The sequence below is a fragment of the Tachypleus tridentatus genome, chromosome 4 (assembly GCF_004210375.1).
Source record: "Tachypleus tridentatus isolate NWPU-2018 chromosome 4, ASM421037v1, whole genome shotgun sequence".
Taxonomy (NCBI): Eukaryota; Metazoa; Arthropoda; class Merostomata; order Xiphosura; family Limulidae; genus Tachypleus; species Tachypleus tridentatus.
Genome location: NC_134828.1, coordinates 69,284,157 through 69,293,939, shown reverse-complemented (window position 1 = coordinate 69,293,939; position 9,783 = coordinate 69,284,157). Strand labels below are relative to the sequence as shown.

The window sequence follows — 9,783 nt, the reverse complement described above, 5'->3', positions numbered from 1 at the left end:
ACACACACTCCTTATTTTTGACTATGTTATTTCTCATGTTTTATTCCATTATTTACAATTCTTGTGGTTTACCTCGTCTTTCCTCCTTTCTTTTTATTAGGTTTTATACTGTTTCTTTTCTCTAATTGCTTGTTCTCTTTCACTAAAATTTTTTCCCCTTGCATTCATGGCTATTTCTTCTTGTTTTGTAGACTTTTTATTCTCTTTTTCTCAATTCACTGTCTTTGGTAACTACTTCTTCAACTTGGGAACTGAGCCCCTTACATTCTATTTCACTCCTGTGCTCCATTTTCACGTTTTCATATTTTTCTCACTGCTCCCCTATATCTCCTGTTTTACCTCTGTCTTTTACCAGAAAAATTTGATCATGTTCAGATGTTGTTGTTGTTTTTTGTAGATGTTATCTTTTCTCTTTGCAAGCTTATCTTGTTTCACTTTTTTTGCTCTATCCCTCTTTGTTTTGGTCCCCTGAAGTTGGGACTCATTGAATCAGGCACTCTTTCATCCTTTTTATGTAGATATATGTTGTTGGGTTCCATTTCTTCATTTGGATGTCTTCATTAGTGTTCATTTCTCTCTGGTGACCCAAATTGATGTTATACAGCTTTGTTCCTCCTTATTTTTATATTTTTTTCTCTTTCTCAACCTTGCACATAACTCCTTTTCTTCGTCTGGATCAGTCTACTCTTACCCTTCCAAATCCAAATTCCAGGCCTTTCTCTTTTTCATCCTCCCTCTTCCAGAGCTCTAGTTCATTGCTCTTCTGGTCAATGACTATCAAATGTATAAAATCCTGAGGTTACCAGTTACTTGTCCTGTTGTTGATCTTATTTCCTGTGAACAATCGTTTTTCACTTCTCCACTATAGTCTCTTTTGTTGTTTTTCTTTGCATTTCTCCTTATTCTTCCTCAACCCCATCTATGATTTTTATTAATCTGGTCTGCAGTTGACTATGACATATGTGCACAACACCTTTCTACACATCATATTTGATCAGTATTCTGTATGTTTTCTATGTTTTGTCCACCAATTTTGTGTCTTCCCAATCCGTGTTCTCCCCTTTGACATAGCATCAGCCCCTTTTGTATCCATTGGTATTATAAAAGCCTTTCCTCACAATATTCACAGCTTTGAGCTGACAATACTTTTTTCTTGGACAAGTGTTTTTTGTTTGTTCATTCTCTGTTGGTTTCCTTTTCTCAAACCTTCTTTTTTTTTTACCAGAGGCTTCTTGGTTGGGAGGACTAAGTTCTTTCTCATATACATTCAATATTTGGTACTTTTGGACATTTTCTTCGTTTTGTTTCAGCTGTGTTCATCTCTCTCCTCTTGTCCTGTGTTATATGGTTACCAGATTTTGGACTTTTTATTCTCGTCTTCCATGAAAGTCTTTTGTCATTTCTGGGGAGTCTGGCTTCCCTGGAATCCTTCGTTATTTTGAAGCATAACATGTACACATCGTCTAGTAGATCTGTCCTCGTTTTTGATCATCTCCTCACATCAAAGAATTCTTATGGTAATATGATTGTGCTCATACCACTTTTGATGCTCAGTTTCTGACTCTTAAACTAGAATTATCTCTTCACTGCTACTTTATCCTCCAATTGAGGCACATCTGTAGATAAGAGCATGACTTCTAGCATTTGAAATTTAAGGATTGTCTCAGTATTATTCTTTCAGTGATGATCTTTGATTTGTGCAAGCTCTTCCTTAAGACTTGTATCTAATTTTATGTACTCCATCTGTTTCTTTTCATCATCTCACCTATTTTCTTCTATAAGATATTTTGTGTCTTTCACACCAACCAGGGTGTTTTCCTTTATTCTGATGTGAAGTGGACATTTCTTTTTTGTTGCTAGCTCAAAAAAAGGAGTTCTTCTTTGTAATTGATCAACACTGGTTTCTCTATCATTTTCAACATCAGATTCTAAGTTTTGGTGGTGCACAGAGGTAAGTAACATTTATGAAGCTAAAATTTTTCTGGCATGTCTCTTTACACCACCTCTAATCTTCCTTCTTACTCTCAGTGCATTTCATTTATCTTGTCAAAAATGAGTCTGTGATTGTGGGGAAGTATGCACAAGGATTACTGCACGTGGAGGCTGGGGTGCCCTTTTTTAATGGTAGGCTATAGCATTATGGCAATTATACCATAGACTGGCACAATAAATTTGGTTGTGTAGGAGGTAGGAAATTTTTCAAGGCTTCTGGTATGCTCAAGAAATTTCGTGAGAGCTGTACATAAGATAATAGCTCTTCATGGTGCAGAGAGAAAAGTATTTATCTAAAATACATTTGCAGATGAAGAAAATATTAACCTATTATACACTTATATTCAGTATTTCTTTAGCAAAAACCTAAAAACCATGTTTACTTACAAACTAGCAACAAAATGTACTGAACTAGGTACAAAATGTAAGAAGCTAGAGAATGTACTACACTACCTACAGAATGTATGAACTTGTAACAGAATGCATTAAACTAACTACAAAATGTATGAACTAGCAACAGAACGTGCTAAACTAGCTACAGAATGTACTAAACTAGCTACAAAATGTACTGAACTAGCAACAGAATGTACTGAACTAACTATATATTGTACTGAACGAGCTATAGAATGTAATGAAGTAACTATATATTGTACTGAACTAGCTATGGAATGTACTGAACTAGCAACAGAATGTACTGAACTAACTATATATTGTACTGAACTAGCTATAGAATGTAATGAACCAACTATATATTGTACTGAACTAGCTATGGAATGTAAGGAACTAACTACAGAGTGTATGAACTACCTACAGAATGTATTGAACTTGTGAAAGAATTGCCACTGTTTGGATGGTTTAATAAACCGAGCAGAACACTGAGATTCTCTTCTGCTATAACACTGTGAATTTTTTTTCCCATAAAAAATATACTTGTAATCTAAATTATGATAGCCAACTTCTATCACTTTGCATTTATCATACTTCAAATCTATCTGATATTTATTCACTTAAAGCATCCTCCTTTCAGCCAGTAAAAACTGAATATAGCTTTCAGCTATTGGATAGGTTCACTAAATAACTAGATATTTGATTAGGATACAGATTATAGCATGTCTATGGCTAAAACTTACTTGACTGAGCCTACATTAAACACAGACACTGTACATGTACTTGCAGTGTATTTACAACATCGGATGATTGAATTTATTGGATATTCTCTTGGGTCAAGATCATCTACCAAACTACCATTTCTTAGTTTTCTAAGGAACCTTACATTTAATCAGTGTAACATGTGCTATCACACAACTGGTCAATCTTACTACAACATCAGTGAGGCCATAACCTGAAAAATCACTGAAGAACACTGTTGTACACATTCTTATATTAAACAATGTTCTTTATAGGCTGTAACAGGTATTATTTATTTTAAAATTAGTATAAAGTACTAAAATGTTTCAGTATTTTATTTCAAGCATGATGCAGGAGGCTAGTTTTTCAACACAACCGTGAGGTGTTGTAATCTGTAAATCTTTTATTGTTTGCTTTGTCTACCTTGACTTGTTTTTCTGTTTGGATACGGAACTGGAATTATGTTGTACATCTTTTCACTGCGCACTGTAAATATCATTTGTTTATACATTTTAGAACGAAGGCAAAATAAACCACTGAATGTATTGTTACCTTTTGTATTTCTGAGTACTTGAATATATTAGTTTTGTAAACTATTCCTAGATGGCATTAAATACCCATACCCTTTTCATTTGGTTCTGGACAAAAACAACAAAAAAGTGTGTTTTGCTTTATCGTAAAGCCACATCGGGCTATCTGCTGAATCCACGGAGGGGAATCGAACCCTTGATTTTAGCGTTGTAAATCCGTAGACATACCGCTGTGCTGGCGGGGGGCGAACGAAAAAAGAACATGTATAAATTAACTTTTTCATTTTGTGGAACGTATTACATGTTTCTATAGAGCATTTGCCTGTCTTATTCATTGCATAATATCTGAATCTAATATCCTTACAGTGATTATAAACATTCCAGAACTGTGAACATTCATTCTGGTTGATAACAGCTAGCAAACTGATGAACTGAGCTCGGTGACCACATCAAAGTTTACATTGGTAATGATTTATAATGCTGAAGACGTATTCCAGTTTATTTGTTGTCGTTTTTTTTTTTTCAAATTATGATTTACATTAAAAAAATCCACTAAATGAGGATATAAACTTTTTGATAGACTAACTTAGAAAGAAAACAATCGAAACTAATTTGAGGAAAGAATGTTTTGAAGAAATTTGGAGCACAAAGATAATTTAGATTAAAAGAAAATTTATTGACAAGAGTGTTTGAAATTTGCGCAAAGCTACACGAGGGCTATCTGCACTAGTCGTCCCTAATATAGCAGTGTAAGACTAGAGGGAAGGAAGTTAGTTTTCACTACCCAACTCTTGAGCTACTCTTTTACCATCGAATAGTGGGATTAACCGTCACATTATAACGCCCCCCGGGTGAAAGGACGAGCATGTTTGGTGCGACAGGGATTCGAATCTTCAGAGTAGGAGTTGAACGCCTTAACACATCCGGCCATAGCGGGACCGACTGGAGTGAGTCCTGAACATTGCATGAATATTGTTATCTGTAATTCTATCAGAAAATTGAATTTTCTAGAAAATAAATCAAAACATAAGATTTATGTTTATTATTTTGACACCTAGTACTTACTAATCCAAAGCAGCCATTAATAAATGATTTGTAACACAGATATTTATGATAAACATATAGCTGCGGTCCAACCATTGTGTGCGACCGCCCACGAGGCTTTTCACTCACTACCAGAGCTAATTAAATATATAATGAATAGCTTGTCAGGGTCTTTCAGATCTTGGTGCACACTTTTCCTAATGACCACTTAAACCATTACAATACTGGCTTTGCACTACACCATTTAAGTGCAAAATGAGTAGATTTTCATAACTAAATTATACATTTGCTAAATTAAAAAACCTTTGCAGCAACAGAACAGAATGTAAAGTGAAATATGCACTAGATTGTTATTTTGTAGCAACCTAGGCTTCCCCAATACAAGAATGTTTTCTATACGATGATAATTTTTAAAGAAGCCCTAAAGTTAATGGTAACCTGAAACGTAACACATAAAATTGGAAGTGAAGAAGTTTATTTATGTAGGTAAATTGTTCTTATAAAATAAAGCTCTTCTTTCTGAATCAGTCAGACATAACTCGATACTGCATGCGTAAAGAAAAAGACATGCACGCAGTTCTTTGTATTCTGAAAGGTGGCGTGTATTTATGATCGGCAAAACTTGAAAAATAAAAGTAATTATAAAGCATATTTTATTTACACGATAAGCAGGCTACTCAAATAGAAGTAGCTTTACTTTGCTATTTTAATTTTATTAATTGCAGGTAATAAACCTTATCATATTGACTTTGATGAACACTAGATTGGAGGTTTCCGCCACCTGTTGAGGCGGGAAGTCAGTTTTAATTATAAAAGTAGGGCAAGCACCAGTACAAAATTACCAATAGTGTATGTTTCGTACCATACCTTCTCATAATCTAACTTGTGATCAATGCAGTTCATGCCCAAGTAACAAAAGCCGAAAGAACGTAGTTGTGATATATATTTTCCAGACGGCTTGTATGAGTACAAAAAACTTTAATTATAATGAAGTATACAACAACGTTTCGACTTTCTTGGGTCACCTTCAGGTTAACAAAGAGAGTTTGTTAGTTGTTATATTTTAGTAAAGCTGATTACTTCAAGTACAAATCTGATTTCAATTGTTTTCACTTTTTACCTATCATTTTATTTATTTTCAATTACTATATGATTTTCTATTATATATTCTAATTATTTTCTAGCAAATCACATTATTTGCATACACTTATTTAATAATTAATCATTATAAATAATCACAGTTTATTTTAATTTATCTAAAAATAAAACGTTAGAAATAACATATTATTCTGTTGTTTATTTTTATACATAACTTTCAGCGGCAAAATATAATGCATGGTTAGTTCAATTTATTTATAAGCAAACTTACACAATAAAGGGTTAGAACTTATATTCCAAACTATATCACTGTTATTTATATCAGTGTCACGTATATCACTATCACATATATTACTGTCACTTATATCACTATCACTTATATCACAGTCACTTATATCACTATCACACATATCACTGTCACTTATATCACTATCACATATATCACTATAACACATATAACTGTCACTTATATCACTATCACATATATCACTGTCACTCATATCTATTTCACTTATATCAGTGTCAATTATATCACTGTCACTTATATCATCTATCACACATATCGCGCTCAGCTCATCACTTGATATCAGTGTCGCTTATATCACTCGTCACTCATATCACTCTCACTTATAATCACTGTCACTCGTATCACTCTCGCTTATATCACCAGATCACATATGCCGCTGTCACTTTATCACTGTAAGCTTATGTCACCAGATCACGTATATCGCTGTCACTTATGCCGCTATCACGGCTATCACTGTCAAAGCATGTTGCTGTCACTTATATCGGTTGACTTAGCGTCGCTGTCGCTTATATCACTATCGCATGTCGTCACTGTCAAAGCGTGTCACGGATCACATATATCACAAAAGCTTGTATCGGTTGATCACTCGTATCGCTGTAAAGCTTATATCACTATCACTTATATCGCTGTCGCGTATATCGCTGTCACGTGTATCACCTCTCACTTGTATCGTTTGTCGCGTATGTCGCTTGTCGTTTATATCACAGTCACGGTCATATCCCTATCATATATCGCTGTCACTTATGTCATCGGGTCACGTATATCACTTTCAGCTTTATATCGGTTGTCAGCGTATATCACTTTCACTCATATCGCTGTCGCATATATCGCTTGATAAAGCGCGTCAATGTCGCATATATCGCTGTCAAGCGTATATCGCTGCGGGCATATAATCACTGACGTATATATCACGTCGTTTTGTAATCACTATTACTTTTATCGCTGTCACTTATATCGCTGTTACTTTATCACTTGTCACTTATGTCGCTGTCGCATATATCGCTGTCACTTTTATCACTGTCACTTTTATCACTGTCGCATATATAAGCGTGTCGCCTATAATCGGTTGTCACTTGCGTTGCTGTTGGCTATCAATCGCTTAAGTCGTTATATCGCTGTCGCATATATCGCTTGTCACGTGTATCGCAATCACGTATATCGCTATCACGTGTATCGCTGTCACATATATCACTGTTACTTTTATCACTGTTTGCTTATAACACTTTCAGCTTATATTGCTGTCACGTATATCACTGTGACTTATATCACTATCACGTATATCAATACCACATGTGTCGCTATCACATTATCGTTTCTCAAAGCTTCTGTCGTTGTCACATATATCACTGTCGCCTATATGGGTTAATATTATCACTTAACAGTGATGTGGGCGCGCATTACATTACTATAAATTCTATCACTGTCACTTATGTCACTATCGCATATATCGCTGTCACGTATATCGCTATCACATGTATCCCTATCACTTATATCACTCGTCACTTATATGGCTATCACATATCACTATCGCATATATCGCTTGTCACTTTATCACTGTCACTTATATCGCTATCACGTATATCGCTGTAAAGCTTATAACACTTGTCGCGTATGTCACTCTTACATATGTCACTGTAATTTATATCAGTGTCGCCCCATATCAATGTTGATTATATCGGCGTCGCTCATATCGTTATCACATGTAATCACTTGGACTTATATCACTGTCACTTATATGACTTTCACATATATACTACTATCATTTATATGAATATGGCATTTGATCATTATCACGTGTATCACTCTCACTGGTATCATTGTCACATATACCACTATAACATAGATGGCTTGAACTTGCATGTCGCTTGTCGCATATATCACTGTCACTTTTATCACTATCACTCATATCACTCTCACTTATATCCATATCACTTATATCACTATGACATATATCACTGTCACTTATATCACTATTACTTTGATCACTGTCATTTATATCACTATTACTTCTATCACTGTCAGTTATATCACTATCAGATATATCACTGTCACTTTTATCACTGTCACTTATATCACTATCAGAAGTATCACAGTCACTTATATGACAGTCACTTATATCAGTGTCACTTATATCACTGTCACTTATATCACTATCACTTATATCACTATGACATATATCACTGCCACATATATCACTGTCAATTATATCAGTATTACTTTTATCACTGTCATTTATATCACTATTACTTCTATCACTGTCACTTATAACACTAACACATATATCACTGTCACTCATATCACTATCACTTATATCACTATCACTTATATCACAGTCACTTATATCAGTTGAAGCGCTTATATCACCGTTGGCTATCACTCGTCACTTATGTCGCTATCACATATGCCGCTGTCACATATATCGCACTGTAACTTATATCTTTTCAACTTATATTAGCTTTAAAGCTTATATCGCTGTCACAGATATCACTGACGCATCGTTGATATCGCTGTAAGTTATATCAGTGTCAATTATATCACAGTCACGTATAACACTATCACGTATATCAGTGTCTCATATATCACTGTCACTTATGTCACTGTCATATATATCAATGTCACTTATATCACTATCACATGTATCACTATCACATATATCACTATCACATGTATCACTATCAATCTTATCTCGTTGGTATATATATCATTGCTGCTTATGCCACTGTCACATATATCACTGTCACTTATATCAATGTGACTTATGTTTCGCTATCATATATATCGCTGTCACTTATATCGCTATCACATATGTCATTTCGTTGATTTTATTGCTGTCACTTATATCACTATCAATTATATCACTATGACATATGTCACTGTCACGTGTATCACAGTCACTTATATCACTATCACTTATATCACAGCCACTTATATCACTGACACTTATATCACTATCACATATGGCGCTGTCACGTGTGTCACTATCGCATATATGACTATTACGTTTTCACTATCACGTGTATCACTGCACTTATATCACTGCCACTTTATGTCGTGTCATTATCACTTATATCATTGTCACGTATATCGTTGTCGCTTTATGTCACTGTCGCTTTATCAATGTCACTTATAATAATTTGTCTTTTGTCACTATCACATATATCACTGTCACCGCATGTCACTATCGGATATATCACTGTCAATTAACACTGTCACTGATATCGCTGTCCCTTGGCTATCAGTGTCACTTGTGCTGCTGTCACATATGCCACTATCGGATGTATCACTGTCACTTATATCACTATCAAATATATCAGTGTCGCTTATATTACTGTCACGTATGTCAGTGTTTGCTTGTTTTGTTACTCTACTTTCATCACTGTATGTACATGTCGCTATCACGTATGTCAGTTGTCGCATATTTTCGCTCGTCATATATATCACTGACACTTATATCGCTATCACATATATCACTGTCACATATATCATTTCACTTATATCGCTAACATCACATATCACTGACACGTCATTGATATCGCTGTCACTTATATCGGTGAATTATATCACTCTCGCTTATATCACTATCACTTATATCACGGTCTTATATCACTGTCACTTATCACTGTCACTTGCATCAGTTGTAACTTATATCACTGTCACATATATCAATGTCACTTATATCACTAT

At 34.7% G+C, this 9,783-nt stretch overlaps 1 protein-coding gene across 2 annotated transcripts in view; it reads right to left on the bottom strand.

Moving 5' to 3' along the window:
* Positions 1-9,783, bottom strand: part of LOC143249378 (uncharacterized) — a 350,051-nt gene that overhangs the window by 199,125 nt on the left and 141,143 nt on the right. The window lies entirely within an intron of this gene.